Source organism: Anomaloglossus baeobatrachus, chromosome 4, assembly GCF_048569485.1.
Source record: "Anomaloglossus baeobatrachus isolate aAnoBae1 chromosome 4, aAnoBae1.hap1, whole genome shotgun sequence".
Taxonomy (NCBI): domain Eukaryota; kingdom Metazoa; phylum Chordata; class Amphibia; order Anura; family Aromobatidae; genus Anomaloglossus; species Anomaloglossus baeobatrachus.
Window position 1 is genome coordinate 406,847,494 of NC_134356.1, and position 26,796 is coordinate 406,874,289.

A 26,796-nucleotide genomic window follows, 5' to 3' on the forward strand; every position below is an offset into this window, starting at 1 on the left:
CAGTGGTCATTTAAATGAGTGGTGGGGGTTATTTACAGGGGATTAAAGTTTGTCATGATGCCACCTGCGGTATGCGGCAACAGGTATGCCACCGCTGTTATTCAGTTTCCCCTGGGGGTCGATGGTGATGCAGCTAAGTTGGTATAGCTCTCCTCAGGTAGAGCTGGGCCCCAGGGCTGACGAAGGTATTGTGGAGTGCAGAGCAGGAGGCACGGGGAATAATTGGGCAACACAGGAATGCAGTCACAAAATCTTTACTCACAGTTAGGAGTTCTAACACGACCGGTCAAGTGCTGCCTTGGAGTGCTGAGTTCCGCTGTGATGGGCTCCAGTCGATCCCCGGATAGTTCAGAGGCACAACACGGTACACTCTTCAGTGTCTTTTCATGGTCATCTTCCTGCGCTGACCTCTCCCACCTGTCCCGAGCCTACACACATAAAGTCCCAAACCGGTGTCCGTGGCCCCTGTCGGGTGGTGTGAAGCTCTATCCCTTGGCCCCCTGTGGTCACCTTTTCACTGGATGTGTGTGGATGTGGCTCCAGTACTTACAGTATCCTTAGCCTCCGGTTAGCTAGCTGAGTCATAAAGTTCTCCACTAGTTGAGGGGCTGGTCCCCTATGCGGCCAAGTCCCTCCACTCCGGTACATTGTATGTGGAACAAGGCCACCGGTGTATGGCGCCCTTCCCATGGGCTCTAGGACCCCTTCCTTTTCACAATCCCGGGACGAGCTGATCCAGCCCTTGTCCCCAGGACCACTCTCCTCCGCGTCCTCTTCCACTCTTCCAACTGACTAGCTTTCTAGCATCCCTTCCCACCAACTCGACTCCACCTCAGGCTGGCTTCGGGGACGGTGCTACCACCAATGGCGATAGCTTGATAGCTTAGTAGCACTAGGCCCTAATCACGGTCTAGTGGAGTGTTGTTTAGTGGAAATTTCTGTGTTTGTGTATACTGATTTGTGACCTCTTCCTTAACCGGGAATGGGATACCACACCTCTGGCTGAGGTGCAGTACCTCTGTGGCAACTGAAGCCTCAGGGATGCCACAAAGACACAATACAAAGTGTCATGGTGCCCTTAGCCTCATTCTTTTCATGAAATGACAAAAAAATCACAGTAGAGTAAAGCTGTATGAACCTGTTGATTTTGGCAAGGCCGGCTTATTATCCTATGTATACCTGGAATTATCCTAACACATGATATTGCAGGATAGAAGAATCATGGGTGCTGAATTTTAAATCCTTCTCCTTTTGCAATCATGAGAGATAAGCTACCTCCAGAATTGTCTGGTGTCTGGAAGTAGCTTACTCTCCTTTTCCCATTGGAAACATGGGCAAGCTCGTTGGAAGTGTGACGCTCCTGGACTACCAAGTCGTCACAGGGTACTGCACAAGCTGCCCTTCCGTGCAGTATTCCGCCTCCCTCTTGGTTCTGGGTCCCTAACTAAATGGTGTTGCCTCCAACAGCAAATCAAATCCTAGATACACCCTGCACCACACCCACCAGACACACCAGTGGACGGCTTGAGTGGAATAGCGTCGCCCACGTGGGGGTCAGGGAGGGGAAGTAAGGAGTGTAGTGACTTGAGTCTGAGAGTTGAAGGAGAGAGGTTGGGAACTAGCCCTCGAGTTGTGAGGAGCTCAGAGGAAGTCGGGAGCGGTGACTCCTGAAGGAACTGTCTAGGTTGCAGACGGTGGTCTGGGCCTAGAAGAGACGGACCCCCATTCGCAGGGGATTGTGTCAAGGTGCTTGGACCTGTCGTGGAGGACAGCCGGCAGCCTAGCACTATCACAGGTCTGGGACCGAAGGCACGACGGGGTACACTGACCCTAGTCAGGGAGTAGCTTCAGGCAACCCGACAATTCACCTGGGGGAGAACGAAGTCTTTATGATCTGTTCTCACCCGCTCCAGAATCGGGGCATTAGTGCAATGAGGGAGGATAGGACTTTCCAATCCAAAAAGGTCCAGAAAATCCCAAGCGTGAGCCCTGAGAGCAAGCTCTCATACTAAACCATAGTAGGGAGCAGGGCCCCGGCTAGTTCCATACTACCGGGCCACCAAGTTGAAGTCAAACTAAGTGCCAGGAAGCAGGTCACGGATCACTAGGCAAGCCTATTGGGGACGGGACCTGGACGAGCTCCCCTCAGCGGCAGCGGTACCCAGAGACTTGGTTTACCCAGTTGTCAGTGTCTGCCTATGAACTGAGTGAGTACAAGAGTGACCCTTACACCCCATGGCACCCCTCACCGAGTCCCGGGGCATCCCCCCTACCCGTGGAGGGTTATAACACCTTGCTGCCCCACTCCATCACCCCGGGTACTCCCAGCGGCAGCGGCGGTACTCCCCAATTTACTGTACACCACGGGTGGCATGACAAACTACATATCAACTCCCCTGTAAATACCCCCCTTATATTTGAGTGGCCACATGACCCGCAGGTCCGGAGACCCTCGAGCCACAGCGAACCCGGATCCGAGTAGCTCGGCTGCTTCCACGGGGGCAGCACAGAAGTAAATATGCATGTGCATACGAGGTCAGAAGAAATAGTTTTGGGTGAAACAATTAAAAGCTATTACAGCTATTAAATTTGCCTTTAATTTTAGCATGATACATACTCCCTCTTTCCCTGTATTGCTATCCCCTTCACACATGTGCCTTTTCCATGCAGGAACAGTTGTTCTACTCTCTTTTCAGTTATTGTTTTACAGTTTGAATACCAGTGGACTTTAGGAAAGTGGAGGCCATGTAGAGTGAAAGTCCATTCTGGTATGACAAGTACCACTCACAAATAAACTAGCATTTCTACCCCGTACCCTACAGCTTTATGTGATCACACACAGCCCCCAATTAGCCGAGCATTGCGTTTTATCAGTATCATCAAAATATTTCTAATCCCACTGACTGGTCAGTTCTCATTACAGCGCATGACACTTGGTCTTAAGGCCCCGTTACGATTTATCTGACGATATGTCGTCGGGATCACGGTTTTCGTGACGCACTTCCATCGTCGTTAGCGACGTCATTGCATGTGACACCTACGAGCGACTCCTACCGATCGTAAAAATAGCAAAAATCGTTGATCGTTGACACGTCATTCATTTTCAAAATATTGTTCGTCGTTTCGAACACAGCAGATATATTGCTACGTTTTACACCCTGCCAACGACGAACAACATCGTGTCACCACTAGGGATGATCGAATACCAAAATATTCGCTTTGACGAATATCCGACGAATAGGTCGCCGCTATTCGCGTATTCGTGAATATTCAACGCCCAATGTAAGTCTATGGGAAACTCGAATAATTTCACATTGGACCTAACGGTGAGCTGTGGTGACTGAGGAAAAGGCAGAAACAGTATGGGCACAGCCTGTAGAAGGTGCATGACTGCATTTCTGGTGTCTTTGAATAACGTGCTCAGAGCAGCACGTGGCTTGTACGTAGTCACCAGAACAGCTCTCAAACCAAATCGCTTTTTTTTTGACAAACAGTACGCAGGTCTTTCGGTGTCTCTCTCTCTGTCTGTCGGTCTCTCCCTCTCCCCCCCTCTCTCATACTCACCGATCACTGACCGATCACCGGCGCAGCGCTGCATGGCTGTCACACTGCTCTGGCGGCTTCTCCAGCTTTTGAAAATGCCGGCCGCTCATTATTCCATCTCGTCTTCTCTGCTTCCACCGCCCGCCGGCGCCTATGATTGGTTGCATTCAGACGCGCCCCGACGCTGAGTGACAGCTGTTTCACTGCAACCAATCACAGCCGCCAGTGGGCGGGTCTATGTAGTGCAGTAAAATAAATAAATAAATAAATAATTTTAAAAAAATGGCGTTTGGTCCCCCCCAATTTTGATAAAAGCCAAAGTAAAACCACACAGCTGAAAGCTGGTATTCTCAGGACAGGGAGCCCGACGTTATGGGGAGCCCCCCAGCCTAAAAGTATCAGCCAGCAGCCCCCCGGAATTTCCGCATGAATTAGATGCGACAGTCCCTGGACTCTACCCGGCTCATCCAGAATTGCCCTGGTGCGGTTGCAATCGGGGTAATAAGAAGTTAATGGCTGCCCATAGCTGCCACTAAGTCCTAAGTTAATCATGGTAGGCGTCTATGAGACACCCCCACTGATTAACCTGTAAGTGAAAGTAAATACACATGCACCCGAAAAAAATCCTGTATTTGGAATAAAAGACAAAAAAAAAAAACACCCTCTGTCACCACTTTATTAAAATCCCCAAAATACCCCTCCAGGTCCAGTGTAATCCACACAAGTTCCCATGGTGCATCCAGCTCTGCTACATGAAGCTGACAGGAGCGATTGTAGAACACTGCCGCTCTTGTGAGCTCCATGCAGCGACTGAAGTGAGCCACGCGATCAGTGGTGACGTCACTCAGGTTACCCGCAACCACAGAGTGATGGCACTGCTGATCGCACGGCTCACTTCAGTCACTCAGGGGATATGCAGTCACCAGTGAGTCCTTCACCTGTGATCGCAAATCAGGCCGCAGCATACAGACAGAGCCGCACGATGACAATAAAGTCGGGTGAAGTTCATCCGAGTTCATTCTGATCTCGCGGCTCTGTCTTGCAGCCAGCCATGTTCTATGGGGATGTAGCAGAGCCAAGTGGGACCGCACTGTCAAAAATGCATTCAAAATGCATCCAAAACGCTGCGTAAGGCCAAATTGCATCACCAGGTTCTCGAAGTGACCCTCTGGAGAAGGTTTCTCATAACATGTGATCCTAGAGGTAGCCAGCAGGTTTGGAGAGATTAACCCTTGTTGGCCAAATCACTAATGAGCACACAGCTGGTTGACGCCCGAGTCTGCCTGTGCAACTCAGAGGCCCCAGAGAAACCATAGTGTGGAGTTTCAGAGTCTGATGTGAACAGCGCCAGACACCGTCATGACACGGCGAGTTTTGAGCCAAATGCCATGTGACATTTGGCATGTGGAAACCGAGTTCCAAACTTTACAGTACAAACCAAAAATTGCAACCTATGTGGATGCACAGAAAGAATTCTACTATTTTGTAAGACATTCCAGTTACCCAGATAATACATGTTCTTCTTTTGGGATGTGGGAGAGAGATTCTGAGAAAATAAAAGCTTTTCTTTTTAAAGCTAAAAGGCTTAGAACGTGGAGCAAGATGTAAAAAAAGATGGAAGAAGGAAAGTTACATTATTAATTGATTCTTTACATGGTCTGAGGTTATAATAATCTAATCTCAGGCTAAAACATAAAGCAAAATGATCCATGTCCATGTTATTAATAGATACTAAAAGGGACTCATTTATAGACCTGGCTTCTCCTTATACCAGCACCCAAAGAAAACTACTAATTCCAATAACATTAAATACAGTAAGTACTCAATGTTCTATGGAGGTTCACTTTGCAGTTGATGAATGTGTTTACTATGGGAGAGGTCTATTTTGGAATATAAAATCCCAATAATAGCTCATTTGCCATAGAACATCCCAGATTGAGAGGGAACACAAATCTTATGTTCTCAAGTATTTGTAAGACCATAAACCAAGTTTTCTTCAGATCCCAAGACATGAAGATAAAAGCCAACTATAACTGTCTGCCTCTAATCTGAGCACATTCGATAGCTATTACTATTGAAGTGCAATTCTTCTGTAATCTAAATATGTTCTAGGTGGAATTACTTTTGTGATATTTTGTAGACAAACCCTTTTAGAGGCTTCACTTCTGAAGCACCTGGGATATTGTAGGAATCCCACTCTGAATGAATGGATACCACCTCCAGGTGTTTTGATATTTTATGTATATTCCTGCATGAGTCAAGACCTGAGAAATTGTCTGAGCTAAGCTTCTGTGTCACCATATACTGTGTGATCAATGGAAGGTGATGAATTTCTATAAGTAAGGCAGATCTTTTCATTTAGGTTTCAGCTAAAATTTGATCATACTTTGTCATGCTTCCATTTTTATAGACAAACTTGCACAGCTGAAGATGCCGCTTTACTACTCCGGTCACGCTTATGTGGCTAACACAAGGCTTTTCAACTTTGATGTTCTTCTTTGTAGAATGACTAATAAAAAAAACAATGTGTGCCCCCAGGTGAGGTGTAACCTGACAACACAGTGTATGATATAGGTGTCCGAATATGACAAAAGATAGACACAGAATCTGGTTTCCTAAGATCTACTCATAGACAGGTGGGCTGTGAGCATTTTCGAAATATCCCAGGCATGACAAATGTAATTGGTGTAAATTCATTACATATGGCCTTTCATGTCTCCATCATGATCCCAAGATCAATTTATGTTAATAATAGCTTTAATAATAATGATCAATATAGAATATAAGTTTGAAATCTACATTTCTGTAAGATATTATATGGTAACTTTGCAGAAACAATAACTTAGTTTGGAGCAATCTTTACCAATATTTTAGTCTAAAAAATGCTATAGAGGTGAACATGAATGAAATAACATTGGGAGCAAAGATGCAAAATAGGGTTCTATCTGGTATAAATGGAATAAAAGAGAAAGTGATATGCTTACCTTTTCATGTTGTGTGACACACAAGACATGTGCTTAATAAAGAAGCAGCTGCTGCAGATACACGAGTGCACAGGACAGAGCAGAAAAAGGACAGAAGACGTGTTCCCTCCACGGTGCTGCTGAAGACTTTCCAACGAAAGATTCGGACCATAACAGTGGAGATAGTGGATTTTATTCAATACATTTCAAAGCCATTACAAGCTTCTTCTTCAGTAAAGGAATCACAGTACTGCAGTTCTTTTCCTGAAGAAGAAGCTTTGAATGGCTTTGATTAAAAAACACTTGGATCTTCCTTTGGAAAGTCTTCAGCAGCAGCACACAGGGAACACGTCTTCTGTTTTGTTTCTGCATAGAGATGAAGGTCTAAGTAATATATCCTTCCAAAATTTGAGTGTATCTGAGTTAGTCATATTTATCTGCCTCACTCTCTAAAGGTAAAAAAATGATGTTCAGTGTTAGTTTTTTAGAGCCAATATGTTTGGCTTATCGAGTGAGGTTTTCAAAATAATATGTTAATTATTTTATTATAGAAGCATTTTACCCATGGTTTCAGTAGTAATCGCAAAGTAGTACCATAACAGTACAATACTCTTCTGGATAACATATTACATTTGTGGTCATTGGAGAATATTTGTCATCATAGAATAAATATTAAAATGACTACTATGTTTCATTCAGGCCAAAAGTGATATGCCTATCCTACATATCCTAGTTATTTTTGTCCTATCTGGTGTTTTTTCTGCCAATATCTGTATTGAGTGGGTGGGCACTTCTTGGAGTTAAGCCGTTCTGTGTGCTATGAACTATAAAAAGGTCTATCTTTTCTCTGCTTCCTCTCTCTTCTCCTAACATCAGTTTCACACAAAGTGAGGCCTTACAAGGAATGACCTTTTGTTCATTAAAGGGGTTGTCTAGCTTCTCAAAAACAAAACAAGCATATTGGAAAAAAAATTAGCTTACCCATCACCATTCCTGTACCACTGCCAAGGTTTTTCACCGGTTTGCTTGCTTCCTCTTCTGGCTTTAACAGCATGTGACCCCTGTAGCCAATCAGAGGTCGCAATCCTAAGCAACATGGTTTATGCAAGTTAAATAACTTATGCATCTTGCACTATACATTGTTAAACATACAGTATAAAGCTGAATCTTATGAATGTAACTGTATTATTTGTACAAAATAAAAACTCATTTTTCATAGAAAAAATATATGTTGCCTTTGAACAAGGATTGTTCCATCTCTGATATAGCATACATGATCTGACCTTTTACATCAAGCATGGTTATCAATATTCCACTATGTAGGACTATGACTATATTTCCCCTGTATCTTGCCTGTCTGTTTCTTGCTTTTTAAATATAGCACAACACTGTAAATTGGTAATCAGTTTGTAGTCACTCTATGTGTCACGTCACTCTATGTGACTGTAGACTTATTGATCCTCCCATCACATGCACTGTGCACTACCAGGAATCGCCGGTGTCAGAGCCAGGGACAGCAGTCACGTGAGTGCAAGTATGCGATATATTCCTGGCCATTACCTGACTAGAGGGACACGGACTCGCTCATTACATATTCATTGAGTGAGGCCGCTGCCATCTAGTTGAATTCTCGCCGGGAGTATGCATATTGTATCCTCGCAGCCACGCATCCTCCTAGCTATATAACTGGCGAATTGTCATGCGGTGTGCTGCTCTATACGCAACCAGTTGTCATGGTGACTTCAGACTCTGTTCACACTGCAGAGTCTGACATGACACCTGGTGTTTCTGTGTTGCTTAGTCAGAGCTGGGCATCGACCAGTTTTGTGCTTTGTCTGGCAGGAGTTAATTCCTGCTAGCCTGTGAGTTGCTGCTAGAGTCACAGGTTACTGAAGACCTTTCACAGCCGCTTCTGCCCTTTAAAAGATGGTGAATCTTGTTCCTCCACGCCGAATGTAGCGAAAGCTATGCCGGTCTTGGCACATGGTGATTCATCTTCTAGAGCACTGCTGTATGCTATCTTGGTGTGTTGTGGAGATACTCTTGTCATTGTTTGTTTCCTTCCTTTGCTTTATTTCCCCTGTGTACATATTGTCTTTGCCTCTGTGAGTTTTAGCTCCCCCCAGTCTGTCTATTTGTGTGGGGATTTATCACTCCAGTCCTGGCCCCCTCATGGGGTGAGGGTGAGAGGGTGTAAGACTTGTACTTCTCAGGAGTTAGCGTTATGCTGGGGGTTCAGATCTCACCACCATCAGTCGTACCTCTGGGATAAAGGACAAATAGGAGAATTCCTAGCCTAAGGGCCAGTTTAGGAATCCCCGTTCCCAGTCACTTCTTTACTATTGTGACACAAATCCTCACAGCGCATGGTGTGTGTGATGTGAGGATTCATAGGTCTTCAGTCACATAGTGATACATAGAGTGACTGCAAACTTATGGTTTTAGACCCGGACAGCCCCTTTAACCTTTTACAAAATATAATGTTTTATGAGAATTGTATTTTTTAAAGAAAAACAATTTGTTTATATATAATGTTAATATCTTGTAAATAAAAGAAAGTGACTAAGTAGCAAGAAATCATTTCCTTGCCAATCCTGGACACTATTGGACACTTTGGCAGCCAGGACCAAAGTTACTGGTAACACATCTAAACATATGCCAATTTGTTTACATCTCTGTGATAACTTAAATTAGCTCAACAAATAAACTAAAAGACAATTCTGAATAACTAATTTGACCTAAAACTGGAACTTTAGTTACTTTCTAACTTGATTGAATTTGGTTTAGATTTGACTAAAACGTTGAAATTCAAAGTAATTTTTAACTTTCCCAGGCTTCAGGCACAAGTATTTTTTTTCTGAATTCTTGCTTATTTTTAGATGATTTTACGTTGATTATAGATATCATTGCTGTGAAATAAACTGACATTTTCCGTAGATGGCCCTATTCTAAGGTCATGAGTAACCCAAAATAGATGAACATAAATAAAACATGATATTTTATCATCATAAACATAAAAAAAAGCGTAGGTTGGGAGTAGAGTTTTCGGAAGCTTCAGATAAACATCAGTAAAAGAGAAAAGTGCCTGATGCAGAAGTTTATCAGAAACGCTGACTTATTTTTTTTTATTGTAAATAGGTTGCACACTATTTGTAATTATTTTCTTTTACGTTTCTGTAGTTACCGCCTTTATCTCTGTGATTAGGTGGTAAAGAATGTAATTTTCAGAGATGAGCAGGAAAAATAAAGCCATTTTAGCTTACAAAGTAATTTCTCTAAAACTGTACACAGGAGTTCCCTGAAAAAGTATGACGTGTTAAAATTTAGAAAAAAACAACACAGATATCAAGATATAATGTTCATGCCTATGTTGCTAGTTTTATAATTCTACAATTATTAACAAGATTAACCATTTATTAGCATTGAATTTGGCTTATCACATTGCAAATTGAAACATGTGTGACGCCCTGGCCTATCAGGTCATCACAAGGGTGCCGTGCAATCTGCCCTTCTGCATGGTACCCACGCCTGATTGGTTATGGGTCCTGTCAATTTGGTGTTGCTACCAACAGGTGTACATAAATCCTGAGGAACACTCTGCACCACACCCACCAAACACCCATTGGGCAGCCTGAGGGGAATAGGGCCACCCAGATGGGGGGGATGGAAGAGTGAGGGCAGAGATGTCAGTTGAGTAGAGTTGAGCAGTGAGACAGCAGTGACAGTACAGGTCACGCTGTGGAGCTGGGCTCCTGTACCCGTCCCAGGTGCCACACGTTGGCCTGGCCAGAAGGGGCTGGAATCCCGGTCACAGGGGGTAGTGACAGGGGTTACGGTGCTGCTACAGAGAGCAGACCGGCTGCCTTGTGCTACAACCGGGCAGGGGCCAGGGCACGACAGGGTACGTGGACCTTAGGCTGAGAAGTAGCTTCACGCAGCCCAGTAATTCACCCGACGGGAACGGAGTCTTCAGGAACTGTTCCCCACCCGCTCCAGAATCAGGGTACTAGCGCAACGAGGGGGATAGGACTTCCCACAACCATCCAAAAAATCCCAAGAGTGAACCCTGAGAGCCAGCTCACCCTGCTAGCCACGCAAGTGAGTGGGACCCGAGTAATTCCAAGTGAAAGGGATCCATAAGAGAGACACACAGTGCCAAGGGACAAGGCTTCAGACCAACAAGCAACACCAAAGGAGCACGGACCCAGCGTGCTTGATCAAGAGAAAAAGAGCATTCAAGAGTTTGGTTTACCTGGTGTCAGCATCAGTGACTTTGGACTGTTTGAGTACCCGATATCCCTTCACCCCCGACGGGTTCCCCACTCCATCCACAACCGGGCCCCGGGACACCAAACTCCCTACCCACGGAGGGGTTTAACATCCTGCTGCTTCAACACCGTCACCGGGCTCCCCTACAGCAGGTCTCTCACATAACCACGCACCGTGGGTGGCGTCACGAACATTATCCCATCCACTACCCAAAACATTCCCCCTTTTTATTCCAGGTAGCCGCGTGACCCCGCCTCGGATCCGGAGACCCCCTCGAGCCACTGTAATCCGGGTCCGAGCAGCCCATCGGCTGTCGCGGGGGCGGCACACATGCATGTCCCAACTGTTTGTGGCTAGTCTCATTCCTAGAGCTGAGGAATACGGGTCATCCATTGCATTACAGATTCTGAGCCAAAGCCAGCTTTATGCTTTGGATAATAAGTAGTGATGAGTGGACTTGTAGATAACTGGGACCGGCAGGTCCAGGTTTTCTGGTTTTTAAAATCCGGTTGCAGGCCAGATTCCGGTCCCCATATACGTCTATTGGGACCAGAATCCAGCGATTAAAAATGGTGGTAGAAGGGATAGGGGGATAGGAACAGGTGTAATATACTTACCAAGGTACTGTACACTTCTCCTGTGGCCGCCCATTCTCTTCCGGGGCCGCACATTAGGTTCATGCATATTCACTGCTTCCCCCACCCACCAGCATTTGTGATTGGTTGCAGTCAGATGCGCCCCCAGCCTGTGTCACAGTCTATCTGATGCTTCCCATCACAGACCTTGCCTGCAGATCTATCATACAGTAAAAATAAAGAAATAAAATATTTGGTGTAGGGTCCCCATATTATGATACCAGCACAGATAAAGCATACGGTTACAGGCTGCAACCCCCCGCCGTGCGCTATCTTGGCTGTGTATGAAAATAGGAGGAACTGCATGTGGCTTATTTAAATAAATATTTAAAAAAGCAGGCATGCAGCCCCCCCAATTTTGATACCCAACCATGATAAAGCCCAACAGCTGGGGTCTGGTATTTTCAGGCTGGGGAGTCCCATGCGTTTTTTTTATTTTTTTTAACGTTAGTTAAATAATTAAAAAAAACAATGTGAGGCCCCCACAATTTTGATACCCAGCCATGATAAAGCCCAACAGCTCGGGTAAGTTTGAAACTGCGCGGATCCGGACTTTTACAGTTCGGGTCATCCCATTGCTAATGATAAGTGACCTGCGAGCACGATGATAGCAAGATGACAACCCTTTTGTATGAAATGGTATGGGTATTGATGGAAGTACTGATCATTTATCACATGTTATTACTAGTGATGGGTGAGAAATTAAATACCCGTATGCTTGTTACTTGATTTACACTCGAACGAACTTGACACGAGCAATGAGCATAATGGAAAGTCAATGATTGGCCTGTTCGGGATTCTGCACAAATACTGCCAGCCATAAACAGAGCATTTCTGGCAGGAGGGAGGTTTTTTTTGGGTTACACTAGGTCCAAGAACATTTTTTTTATCCCCTGGGAGAGACATTCAGAGACTTTGGTCGTTGTTTCATCGATGAAATATCCGACCACCAGCAATAATTCGTTGAGCACCATGATTACCCAAGCACTCCGATGCTCACTCGAGTAACAGGCAATACTGAGCATGTGCACTCATCATTGGTTATCACACATAACAGATAAACAGAAGGTCTGGGCTTTAAAGCATCCTTCAACTTCCCACATTCTGCACTGTCTAAGTTATGCGTCAGTGTTGTAGGATTAAGATATTTGCAGCTAATGTAGTTTATCTTGACATAAATTAGTAGCAGCATTTCACCTGTCTGGTTCTGCAAAATCTCAATGGTTATACTTCTCTTGTGAGAAGTAACATTATATACAGTATAGACAGTCACAGCCATCAGTGGGGGAGTTTAGGATGAGGGAGGATTTGGTTTAGAGGTTAGTGGATTTACAGTTCATTAACAGAAGTGTGTTTTCTTACATACAGCACAATAGCTTAAATTTGGTGAATGTGAGAGTTTTCTATTTAACTGACCGCTCTATGGACAAAAGTATTGAATCATCTACACAGTACACATATAAGAGTTTATACGACATTGTATTCTAAATTCAGGGCATTAAAAATGATCAAAAGGATTAGCAGGTCCCTGGTCCCAGGGCTATCTTGGAACAGCTCTGCAAACCTCATTCTATCTCTAGGTAGGAAGAGGTTAATAGAATTCTGGTTTCGTGGCCATTGTCAACCAACATGGCCACTGATTAAGGCCGGAGTCACACTTGGGAGGGATTTGTGCGAGTCTCGCATTGCATCACCCGGCATGGCCGCACACACTCCTGACAGGAGCGGGTCGGCTGCATGTATCTCTATGCAGCTGAAACGCTCATGTCCAGAGAGTGTGTGGCTGTACCAGGTGATGCAATGCGAGACTCGCGCGAGTCACACTCAACTCTGGCCTAAATCTAACTCTGTTAGCATTAACATGAAGTCAATCCCACCTTTGCAGCTAAAACAGCTTCCGCTCTCCTGACTTTGAACAATACTTTTAAGTATGGCAGGTACCTTGATTTGTTCACTGGGACACGGTTAAGCTGCAACAAAAGAGGGCTTTCCAAACTGTTCCCATACAGTTGGAAGCATACAATTTCCCAAAATTTGTTGTTATGCTGCAGCACTAAGATTCCCATTCACTACAACTAAGGGCAAACAAACTCTGAAAAACAGCCACACAAAATTATCTCCGCTCCACCAAACTTTAAAGTTGATATAATGCAAATTGGCAAGTAATATTCTCCTGTATTTGCCAAACCCAGACTTATCCATCAGACTCCGAGATAGAGAAATAGAATTAGTCTCTCCATAGAACACATTTTGGCTGCTCCAGAGTCCAGTGGTGTCATTCATCAGACACTTGTCATTGTGATTGATGTAATACTTGCATTCAGCTGTTAAGGCATGGAAACCCATGCCATGAAGTTACGGGATTACAGTTTAGAGCTCACGTTACTGCTTGAGAAGATTTGGAACTCCACAGCAAAGCGTTGGAGACTTAGGCCCTGTGCACCACAGCACTGGGTGACCCCACTCTGTAACTTTATGTAGTCCCCACTTCATTGCTGTTGCACGGCTGCTGTTTATCCTAAATGCTTCCACTTTTCAATAATAACTCTCACAGGTGATTGTGGAAGATTAAAAGGGGAAGAAATATTCTAAATTGACTTGATACAACAGGACCACATTGACAGTCAGTGAGCTATTTACAATAAACCAGTCTTTCACAAATGTCAGTAAAGGCAGACTGCATGGCTCAGTGCTGGATTATATATATTACATGAAAAACCTGCATTTAATTATCAAGATTTGTGTAGTAATACCTTTGTCCATATATGCATGTTTCCCTGTATGCACATGTCGCAGGCGGGGAAGGACACTGCTGCGCTGCGCTTGCTAACGCTCGGGTCCGGCGCTGCTGCGATGGCTGCTCGGTGGCTCGAGCGGTGGGCCGGATCCGGGGACTCGAGCGGCGCTCCTCGCCCGTGAGTGAAAGGGGGTAGTTTGGTTTGGGGATTTGGTCCGTGACGCCACCCACGGGTTGTGGTGAGGTTGGGCACCACCGCTGCTGGTGACGGGGATCCCGGGAGCGATGGCAGGGAGCAGCTGGGATGTTGTTTTCCCCCTCCGTGGGTAGGGGTTGGTGGTCCCGGGGCCCGGTGAGATGACGGGGAGGCAGGGTTGGATGGGTGCATTGTCACTTAGACTGCGCAGCGCGGTGCCAGACGGCACGGTAGTACTCACTCAGCCACAAAGGTACGCAAAGTCTCTGGTAAACCAAACGGCTGGATTGACGGGTCCCGCAGCCAGCTGCTGTGGCTTCTCCTGGACGGTTAGTGGTGGCTGCCTTTCCCTGCACCTTTGTGTATGTTCGGTCCCGATGGATTCCCACCGGTAACCCACTCCCCAGCGTGTGTATGTGCCGGAGGAGCCCTTTTGCCCGCAGGCTCTGGCCCTTGGAACTCTAGCTGTGGCGGTAGCTGTATTTCCTTTTGCTGGTCGGACGGTTGCCTTCAATCGGGTCTTGGCTGTTAGGAAACCCCTGGGGTTCCGGTTACTGACGGATTTGACCTCTAACGGCGACTCCAAGCCTGGACGGGGTCCGTAAGCCCTGCCTGTGTGTGCTGGCTTCACTTCGCTCCCCGGTCGGTACCGGCGGGCCACCGCCCATCCCCGGTCCTACGGTTCCGCGTTGATCTGCCTCTCCTGCAGACGGCCACCACCGTCTGCCAACCTTGCTCTTGGTGCCCGGGCCACACACCCGGACACGGTCAGTGTGCTCCTCTCCTACCACTTCCCTCACTCCTCTCTCTCTGATCTCAACTGACTTCCTTCTCCCGCCTCCAGGACTGTGAACTCCTCAGTGGGTGGGGCCAACCGCCTGGCTCCACCCCACCTAGTGTGGACATCAGCCCCTGGAGGGAGGCAACAAGAATTTTGTGTCTGGCTGATGTGCCTGTCTCAGGGTGGGGGGTGTATGTTGTAGTACCTGTGATGACCTGGCTAGTCCAGGGCGCCACATACACATCTCTGAACATATGCAACTATAACTTTGTGAGTATGTATACATGTGTGTAATAATAAATGTACATATACTTCATACATGTAATATAGAGTATGCATATTTTTTTTTTAAAGAGTCTGTAAATACCTCTATATATAATTAGATACTGTATGTAAGTAAATTAAACCTATTCTTAGATAGGAAATCAAATCCTTTAAATTTGCTGAAGTATGCTCTGTTGCTCCTGTTTCTCTATAACGTGGCACCAAGTGCCATTTAGGTCTATTTGTTGTTGTCTATTTTTGCTTTTTTTTCGACAAAAGTTTATTGATCATGTATGAGATATGTTAAAGAGCTGGAAAAAATAACAAACTAAGGCTCAGTTCACATGTCCTGTAATCATCCATTAGAATGGATCCTGCAAAGATCCATTGGGAAATAGATTTTTTTTTTTGTCCATTGTTAAATCTAATATACTGTATAAAGCTGAGTGTATGTGTGTATGTATGTATGTGTATATGTCCGCTAAAGGAGTATGCACCGTCGCATTTACAATCACAAAATTTTGCACAGACACCTCACACCTCATGTGACTCAGGGAACGTCATAGACTATGTTTTGACAGGAAAATGTAACCCCGCGCTTTAAAGTTACTCTCCAACAAACCTGCCTCCATTAAATTCAATGGAGCTACGAGCTATAGGTGATTAATAGGAGCTGTGAGTGGTTGCTGTAGGAACAAAATATATTGTTAGTATAATAAGCTCATGTGTGAAGTAATAAGATGTTGGTGGGGAGACGGATAGAGAGAGACAGAAAGAGACAGACAGACATAGACACAGACAGGTAAAGAGACAGAGAAAGAGAGAGACAGACAGTCATAGAGACAGACAAAGGCAGACAGACACAGACAGGGAAAGTGACAGAGACAGACAGACAGGGAAAGAGACAGTGAGACAGACAGTCAAAGAGATAGAGTCAGACAGACAGAGAGACAGACAGCAAAAGAGGCAGACAGGGAAAGAGACAAAAACAAGGAAAGAGACAAAAACATAAAAAGAGACAGAGACAAGGAAAAAGACAGGGAAAGAGACAGAGGCAAGGAAAGAGACAGGGACAGAGACAGACGGGGAAAGAGACAGACGGGGAAAGAGACAGATGGGGAAAGAGATAGACAGTGAAAGAGACAGACCTGGAACGAGACAGATGGGGAAAGAGGCAGACCTGGAATGAGACAGAAATGGAACGAGGTCAGAGACAAACAGACAGAGAAAGGCAGAGACAGACAGACAGAGACAGACATAGACTGGGAGAGAGACAGAGAGACAGTTACTATCTCAGGCAACGCCTGGGTACTACAGCTAGTAACTTATATATGCCAGATCCATTTTTTTACTATTGGAGTTTATGGAGATGGATCCATTCATGGATTACTATTTAGTAGTGATAGGTGAATGTAGACTGTAAAAGCCCAGATCCGCGCTGGTTACCTACTACCCATGCACCAATACCGGGCCCGGAGTTAACTATCCAGATCTCTCCACTCAGATAATCAAACAGAAAAAGAAAGGAAAAAGAAAAAAAATAAGAATAAAGCATGCACATTATACTTATGAATATCTGCGCTGCTGTAACACTACTTAAAGAAGTTGTCCAGTTACCAAAACTGATTTTTTTTTTTCTGATAAATCTTTCTAATATGTGCCCCTCAACACATCTATTATGTTTTTTCAGCAAAATTACCTTTCATTGTGCACTAGCAGCACATGCTCATTGCTGGCTCCAGCTCTGATGGGGTTAATCTCTCCTCTGACTTCCTGTGTTCAGTTCCTACAAGTCCCAGAATTCTTTGTGGCTCTAGGGCGGTGTCTGGCTTATCTAACACACCCATTGTGTCTAATACACCCACTCTGCTCCCACCCAAACCCTCCTCCCTGCCTCTTCCCAGTGGATGTGCACTCAGAGAAATCACAGATACAGCAGCTCTGCACAGCCAGGGGAAGAAAGTGTGTGCGCGTGTATATACAGTGTGTGTGCGTATATACAGTGTGTGAGTGAGTGTGTATGTGAGTGTGTATGTCATACTCACCTGTCTGCAGGGTCCGGGTGCCATGCCTGCTTCCAGCCCCTGTCTCGGTCCCGCCGCTTCGGCTGTGTGCAGTCTCCCCGGGGCACGCACGAAGCTTGCAGGACCTGGCCGTGGATCACCTGATGCAGTCACCTGACGCATCAGCTGATCGTAGTCTCGCCGGCTTTTTCTTGCCCGGCCGGCTATCAGCTGATCCTGCCGTCAGGGGACTTCATCAGCTGATTACCGGCAGCTCCTGCAGTGATGGGCCAGGATCAGACTCCGCTCCAGGAGCTGCCGGTCATCAGCACAGACGTGAGTATTTATTTATTTTTTTTTTTTTTTGCACTGATGCATCTGCTGATTGTATAATCGGCTTTTATACAATCAGCTGATGTATGATGTGATTCACATCCTTTATCCTGACACATCATCTGATCGCTTTGCCTTCCAGCAAACCGATCAGATGATATTGGATCCGGATTGGACGGCGCGGGACCCTGACCCAGGATTACTGCGGAGGGGGGTTTATTTCAATAAAGATGGAGTCACTAATTGTGTTGTGTTTTATTTCTAATAAAAATATTTTTCTGTGTGTTGTGTTTTTTTTTTTTTTTATCATTACTAGAAATTCATGGTGGCCATGTCTAATATTGGCGTGACACCATGAATTTCGGGCTTAGGGCTAGCTGATAATATACAGCTAGTCCTAACTCCATTATTACCCGGCTAGCCACCCGGCATCAGGGCAGCTGGAAGAGTTGGATACAGCGCCAGAAGATGGCGCTTCTATGAAAGCGCCATTTTCTGGGGTGGCTGCGGACTGCAATTCGCAGTGGGGGTGCCCAGAAAGCATGGGCACCCTTCACTGTGGATTCCAATCCCCAGCTGCCTAGTTGTACCCGGCTGGACACCAAAATTAGGCGAAGCTCACGTCATTTTTTTTTAAAATTATTTCATGAAATTCATGAAATAATTAAAAAAAAAAAAGGGCTTCTCTATATTTTTGGTTCCCAGCCGAGTACAACTAGGCAGCTGGGGGTTGGGGGCAGCCCGTACCTGCCTGCTGTACCCGGCTAGCATACAAAAATATGGCGAAGCCCACGTCATTTTTTTTTCTTTTTGGGTAAAAAACTGCATACAGTCCTGGATGGAGGATGCTGAGCCTTGTAGTTCTGCAGCTGCTGTCTGCTCTCCTGCATACAATGAACATTTTGAATAAGGAAATGACATCAGACCTTTTTTATTTTTTTCATCAACAATCTTTAATGGCATTGTGCACTGATTAAAAACGCAGTGAGCAAAAACGCAGCAAAAAAGGCACCAAATCGCGGCAAAAACGTGACATGCAGCATCCGGTCACCTGCACTACAAGTGCCAGAGTGGAGAAAGATAGTGACATGCAGCACACTATGTGTCAGAGCAGAGCATGTCACTGTCTCCACTCCGCTGACCTCACAGCCCGTACACGCTGCGATGGATGCAGGGGGACACAGAACAAGTAATCGGCCGACACTGGAGTCATCTGATTACTTGGGATGAATTGAGCAGTAAAATGCTCTGGTGCTCGATGGGCGAAGCCCATGCCGTTTTTTTAAAAAAAAAATTAATTAAAAATAAAAAATAAAAAAAATCACATTGTTTGTGGGCTCCCGCTGCATTTTCTGTTGCTAAGGGTAACCAAAGCAGCTACTGGCTGCTAGCCTCCGCTGCTTGGTGTTACTTTCACTGGCAATAGAAATGCAGGGAAGCATTTTTTTTTTTTTTATAAAGGTTTTTCCCTGAAAACGTTTTTAAGAAAATGACGTGGGCTTCGCCATATTTTTGTATGCTAGCCAGGTACAGCAGGCAGCTACGGGCTGCCCCCAACCCCCAGCTGCCTAGTTGTACCCGGCTGGGAACCAAAAATATAGAGAAGCCCTTTTTTTTTTTTATTTCATGAATTTCATGAAATAATTAAAAAAAAAATGACATGGGCTTCGCCGAATTTTTGAGTCCAGCCAGGTACAACTATGCAGCTGGGGATTGGAATCCGCAGTGAAGGGTGCCCAAACTTTCTGGGCCCCCCGCTGCAAATTGCAGTCCACAGCCGCCCCAGAAAATGGCGCTTTTATAGAAGCGCCATCTTCTGGCGCTGTATCCAACTCTTCCAGTGGCCCTGGTGGCAGGTGGCACGCTGGGTAATAAGGGGTTAATACCAGCTATGTTTTACCCGCTGGTATAAAGCCCGAGATTCTAAATGTCAGGCCAAGGTTGACCTGGCCATTAAGAATCTCCAATAAAGGGTTAAAAAAAAAAGACCACACAGAGAAAAATACTTTATTAGAAATAAATACACAGACACAGTAGGGACTCCATGTTTATTACTCCCTCTCACCCCTCCACGATGGAGAGATTTCTGTACTGACCATGCCAGGAGAGAGCGAGGGAAAAGAGAGCGAGCGAGGGGGGGGAGGAAAAGAAAGCGAGCGGGGGGGGAAGAGAGCGAGCGGGGGGGGGAAGAGAGCGAGCGGGGGGGGAAAGAGAGCGAGGGGGGAGGAAAAGAGAGCGAGGGGGGAGGAAAAGAGAGCGAGGGGGGAGAAAAAGAGAGCGAGGGGGGAGGAAAAGAGAGCGAGGGGGGAGGAAAAGAGAGCGAGGGGGGGGAAAAGAGAGCGAGGGGGGGAAAAGAGAGCGAGGGGGGAGAAAAAAAGAGAGCGCGGGAGGAAAAAAAGAGAGCGCGGGAGGAAAAAAAGAGAGCGCAGGGGGAGGAAAAGAGAGCGCAGGGGGGAGGAAAAGAGAGCGCAGGGGGGAGGAAAAGAGAGCGCAGGGGGGAGGAAAAGAGAGCGCAGGGGGGAGGAAAAGAGAGCGCAGGGGGGGAAAAGAGAGCGAGCGGGGGGGAAAGAGAGCGAGCGGGGGGGGAAAGAGAGCGAGCGGGGGGGAAAGAGAGCGAGGGGGGGAGGAAAAGAGAGCGAGGGGGGGGAAAGAGAGCGAGCGGGGGGGGAAAGAGAGCGAGCGGGGGGGGGGGAAAGAGAGCGAGCGGGGGGGGAAAGAGAGCGAGGGGGGAGGAAAAGAGAGCGAGGGGGGAGGAAAAGAGAGGAGCGAGGGGGGAGGAAAAGAGAGCGAGGGGGGAGGAAAAGAGAGCGAGGGGGAGGAAAAGAGAGCGAGGGGGGAGGAAAAGAGAGCGAGGGGGGAGGAAAAGAGAGCGAGGGGTGAGGAAAAGAGAGCGCAGGGGGGGAGGAAAAGAGAGCCCAGGGGGGAGGAAAAGAGAGCGCAGGGGGGAGGAAAAGAGAGCGCAGGGGGGAGGAAAAGAGCGCAGGGGGAGGAAAAGAGCGCAGGGGGGAGGAAAAGAGCGCAGGGGGGAGGAAAAGAGAGCGAGGGGGGAGGAAAAGAGCGAGGGGTGAGGAAAAAAGAGCGAGGGGGGAGGAAAAGAGAGCGCAGGGGGGAGGAAAAGAGAGCGAGGGGGGAAGAGAGCGAGGGAAAAGAGAGGGGAGGGGAGAGAGGGATAAGAGGGGAGAGAGGGATAAGAGGGGGGCAGAGAAGAGGGGGAAGAGGGGAGGGGGAGAAGAGTGGGGGGAGAGAAGAGAGTGGGGAAAGAACAGGGGGGGGGCAGAGGTGCTCTGTCACCAACTGTCTCCACTCTGTGACTTGTGGTGCAGGTGACAGAGTGCAGACAGTTGGTCCCATGCAGCAGGACAGATGGCAGAGCACAGCGGTGACATGCCTGCCAGTGTCTTGCTGCTGGGAGGAGCAGATGATCACACTGCCCGACACCGGCCGCTCTCCTGACATCGCAGCAGAGCGGGCGGGTGGACAGTGTGAGCACATACTTACGTGCAGGGGGGGATTCAGCTAAAGACCCCCCCCTGTACTGCACCCTGGCGCCCCGTGTCTCAGCCTCTCTGCAGGACGCCGGCTCCACAGTGACGTCCTCCGGCTCCTCCCCTCGATGCTGGGCTGTGACGTGCGGTAGTCACCGCCCACAGCCCTGTCACTCAATCTGAGTGGCGCCGGCATCCTGTGACGTACCCGTCTTGTTTGAGAGCCCGGAAATGCCGGGACGTCAGAGGATGCCGGCGGCCACAGCTCCAGGAGGTCATGTGACTGGCACTGAGCGTGCAGGATAGCGCCGCTCAGTGCCAGAACTGGAAACAGAAGGCAATGGAGAAGACGCCTAGAAAGGTAAGTATAGCTCATACAGAAAATAAAAAAAATGGGTGAACCACCCCTTTAACCACATGCATATGCACTGCTTCCCTCGATATCTGGCCAAACGCCGGTCCCGATATAAGTCTACAGGGACCCAAATCAGGCACTTAAAAATGGTGGCATAAGGGAGAGGGGATTGGAGCAGGTGCTTTCTACAGTCTCCGATGCGACTGTAACGCTACTTCCAGGACCGCTCATTGACCTCATACATATGCATTGTTTCCCCCGCCCACTGGCAGTCCCGATGTCTCTGTTTGGTTGCAATGAGGAAAGAAAGATACGGCACTCTGTGTGCAAAGGTGCCTGGATAGGGTCCAAATCCTTAGTATAATGTTCAAGAAATCCGGCATTCAGACATAGGAGAACATGAAAACAACAAGTGCTTTAATTCAACACAGTGTGTGGTATATAATTGTGACATTTTGGTCACACAATTAGACCTTCATCAGAATCACACTACAAAAAAATAAAAGAAAAAATATGTATAGTACATAGAAATGTGGACTATATGTTCACAAATAAAAACATCCAATTAGAATGGTGTATTTGATCTAATAATACAGACAGCATTATGGACAGAGCAACATATCCAGTGAATGCATATGAAAGCATATATAAAGAATCAGGGGCAACAAGGTGCAGGTTACACATATAGAATATAGCATATTACCAAAGGATATTTCATGGGAGGAGGTCCCCAGTAGCAGTGGAGACATATAAGGACCTGAGGAAAGTCCCAGGCTGAATAGATCAAGTCTGGAAAAAAAAGTAAATGCGTAGTAAAAGTAAAAGATACATATACATTTTTACGAGCGTTGGTGATACAAGCAGGTATGTGGTGTTCAGCGAAATGTAGATATGCGAACATGTCGCTGAGGGAGGGCGCTAGTATAGATACAGGCTAGAGAACTTTAAATATTCCGGCGTCTGACGTCAGATTTGGTCGCGCAGCTGGATGTGACGTCTGAGTTTGGCAGGTGGTTGGCAAAAGTATGTAGTGGATGTCACAACCGCTTGTGAGACCGGATGTGACATATGTGGTTGGCAGTTGGTTGGCAAAAGACATCACTTCCGTGCGTGAAATCGGACGTGATGGCAGCAGTAGGCAGTGAATGACCAAGGAGCTAAAATGCACAAGGAACTCCGGATATGACGTAAAAGGTTGGCAAAAGGATGGCAGAGAGATGTATAAAAGAGATGAGTGAATATGATTGGCTACATGGACCATGTGTTTAAACCAGGAATGGCATAATGGCAATGGATCAGTCAAAAAGACCGAAATACAAGCATCTAAGCTTAAATGGGTATGCATATGAGAATATATATACATATATATATATATATATATACATATATGTATATATATATATATATATATATATAAAAGCAGCAAATATGGTAATATAAAAATAAGATGAATACAAAAATCTAAAAATAAAGAAATATTAAAGAAATATTAAAAATGATCAGTCTGAAGTACGTAAAAGAGTCAATAAGAAAAGAGATATGGTATATTTATAAAGAAAAAAATGAAATAGTAAAAAAAGGAATATAGAAAAAATGAAGAAAAAAATAGCTAAAAATAGGAAAAAACATTTTTTTACATATGTTAAAGAATAGGAAGATGGTATTAGTAGAGGAGAAAAGAAAAAAGGTAGGTGAGTATAAACAAAAAGAAGACCGCTGTATCTCATCTTTTTAGACTCGCTTGTAACAGGGTTGGTGCCTCAGGATTGGAAGATTGCTGATGTGGTACCGATATTTAAGAAAGGTAAGAGGGTAGATCCAGGCAACTACCGTCCAGTAAGCCTGACATCAGTAGTGTGCAAAGTTTTTGAGGGCATTTTAAGGGGTGACATGCAAAAATATATTGCAGAAAATAATATAATAACTGACAGACAGCATGGATTCATGAAAGATAAGTCATGTCTAACCAACCTGTTGGGGTTCTATGAGGGGTAAGTGCAAACCTAGCTATTGGTGATGCAGCTGATGTGATTTATTTTGACTTTGCAAGGGCATTTGATACTGTACCACATAATAGCCTTAGGCTGGAAACACATCTACGCGAGTAAAATCGGTCCGACTGGGATGAAAAAAACTCGGCTGATTTTAGTTCACGTTAGGTCCGAGTGCAATGCAAGTGCAATGCTTTTTCTGAATAAATTAATGATTTTACTAGCGTGTGTAATGCGTGTGTAATGCGTATTTTTTACTATGTCGTCTGCCATTCAGCTCTGCTACATGGCCGCTGACAGCAGACACAGACAGCCATGTAGCAGAGCTGAATGGCAGATGACAGCAGACACAGACAGAGCCGCACGATCAGAATGAACTCGGGTGAACTTCACCCGACTTCATTGTCATGCTGCGGCTTTGTCTGTGTCGTGTTCTGATTAGCGGTCACCTGTGAAGGGCTCACCGGTGACCGCTAATCCCCTGAGTGACTGAAGTTAGCAGCCGTCTCTCATACTCACTGATCCCCGATCCCCGGTGCGGCGCTGCACGACGTTCACACTGCTCCGGCGGCTTTTACTATTTTGAAAAAGCCAGCCGCTCATTAAACAATCTTGTATTCCCTGCTTTCCCCGCCCACAGGCGCCTATGATTGGTTGCAGAGAGACACGCCCCTATGCTGAGTGACAGCTGTCTCACTGCACCCAATCACAGCAGCCGGTGGGCGTGTCTATACTGTGCAGTGAAATAATTAAATATTTCAAAAAACGGCGTGCGGTCCCCCCCAATTTTAATACCAGCCAGATAAAGCCATACGGCTGAAGGCTGGTATTCTCAGGATGGGGAGCTCCACGTTATGGGGAGCCCCCCAGCCTAACAATATCAGTCAGCAGCCGCCGAGAATTGCCGCATACATTAGATGCGACAGTTCTGGAACTGTACCCGGCTCTTCCCGATTTGCCCTGGTGCGTTGGCAAATCGGGGTAATAAGGAGTTAATGGCAGCCTATAGCTGCCAATAACTCCTAGATTAATCATGTCAGGCGTCTCCACGAGATACCTTCCATGATTAATCTGTAAGTGACAGTAAATAAACACACACACCTGAAAAAAATCATTTATTAGAAATAAAAAACACTAACAAATTCCCTGGTTCACCAATTTAATAAACCCCAAAAAGCCCTCCATGTCCGGCGTAATCCAGAATGGTCCAGCATCGCTTCCAGCTCTGCTGCATGAAGGTGATCGGAGCTGCTGAAGCACCGCCGCTCCTGTCAGCTCCATGCAGCAACTGAGGTGAGTAGCGTGATCAGCTGAGCTGTCACTGAGGTTACCCGTGGCCACCGCTGTATCCAGTGACAGCGGGTAACCTCAGTGACAGCTCAGCTGATCACGCTACTCACCTCAGTTGCTGCATGGAGCTGACAGGAGCGGCGGTGTCTTCTGCAGCTCCGGTCACCTTCATGCAGCAGAGCTGGAAGCGACGCTGGACCATCCTGGATTACGCCGGACATGGAGGGCTTTTTGGGGCTTATTAAATTGGTGAACCAGGGAATTTGTTAGTGTTTTTTATTTCTAATAAATGATTTTTTCATGTGTTTGTTTATTTACTGTAACTTACAGATTAATCATGGAAGGTATCTCGTGGAGACGCCTGACATGATTAATCTAGGAGTTATTGGCAGCTATGGGCTGCCCTTAACTCCTTATTACCCCGATTTGCCAACGCACCAGGGCAAATCGGGAAGAGCCGGGTACAGTTCCAGAACTGTCGCATCTAATGTATGCGGCAATTCTGGGTGGCTGCTGACTGATATTGTTAGGCTGGGGGGCTCCCCATAACGTGGAGCTCCCCATCCTGAGAATACCAGCCTTCAGCCGTATGGTTTTATCTGGTTGGTATTAAAATTGGGGGGACCGCCCGCCGTTTTTTTAAAATTATTTAATTATTTATTTCACACGCCCACCAGCTGCTGTGATTGGATGCAGTGAGACACCTGTCACTCAGCGTGGGTGCGTGTCTCACTGCAACCAATCATAGGCGCCTGTCGGCAGGGAAAGCAGGGAATACGAGATTGTTTAATGAGCGGCCGGCTTTTTCAAAATACAGTCAGGGCCAGAAATATGTGGACAGTGACACAAGTTTTGTTATTTTAGCTGTTTACAAAAACATGTTCAGAAATACAATTATATATATAATATGTGCTGAAAGTGCACACTCCCAGCTGCAATATGAGAGTTTTCACATCCAAATCCAAGAAAGGGTTTAGGAATCATAGCTCTGTAATGCATAGCCTCCTCTTTTTCAAGGGACCAAAAGTAATTGGACAAGGGACTCTAAGGGCTGCAATTAACTCTGAAGACGTCTCCCTCGTTAACCTGTAATCAATGAAGTAGTTAAAAGGTCTGGGGTTTATTACAGGTGTGTGGTTTTGCATTTGGAAGCTGTTGCTCTGACCAGACAACATGCGGTCTAAGGAACTCTCAATTGAGGTGAAGCAGAACACCTTGAGGCTGAAAAAAAAGAAAAAATCCATCAGAGAGATAGCAGACATGCTTGGAGTAGCAAAATCAACAGTCGGGTACATTCTGAGAAAAAAGGAATTGGCTGGTGAGCTTGGGAACTCAAAAAGGCCTGGGCGTCCACGGATGACAACAGTGGTGGATGATCGCCGCATACTTTCTTTGGTGAAGTAGAACCCGTTCACAACATCAACTGAAGTCCAGAACACTCTCAGTGAAGTAGGTGTATCTGTCTCTAAGTCAACAGTAAAGAGAAGACTCCATGAAAGTAAATACAAAGGGTTCACATCTAGATGCAAACCATTCATCAATTCCAAAAATAGACAGGCCAGAGTTAAACTTGCTGAAAAACACCTCATGAAGCCAGCTCAGTTCTGGAAAAGTATTCTATGGACAGATGAGACAAAGATCAACCTGTACCAGAATGATGGGAAGAAAAAAGTTTGGAGAAGAAAGGGAACGGCACATGATCGCACACCACATCCTCTGTAAAACATGGTGGAGGTAACGTGATGGCATGGGCATGCATGGCTTTCAATGGCACTGGGTCACTTGTGTTTATTGATGACATAACAGCAGACAAGAGTAGCCGGATGAATTCTGAAGTGTACCGGGATATACTTTCAGCCCAGATTCAGCCAAATGCCGCAAAGTTGATCGGACGGCGCTTCATAGTACAGATGGACAATGACCCCAAGCATACAGCCAAAGCTACCCAGGA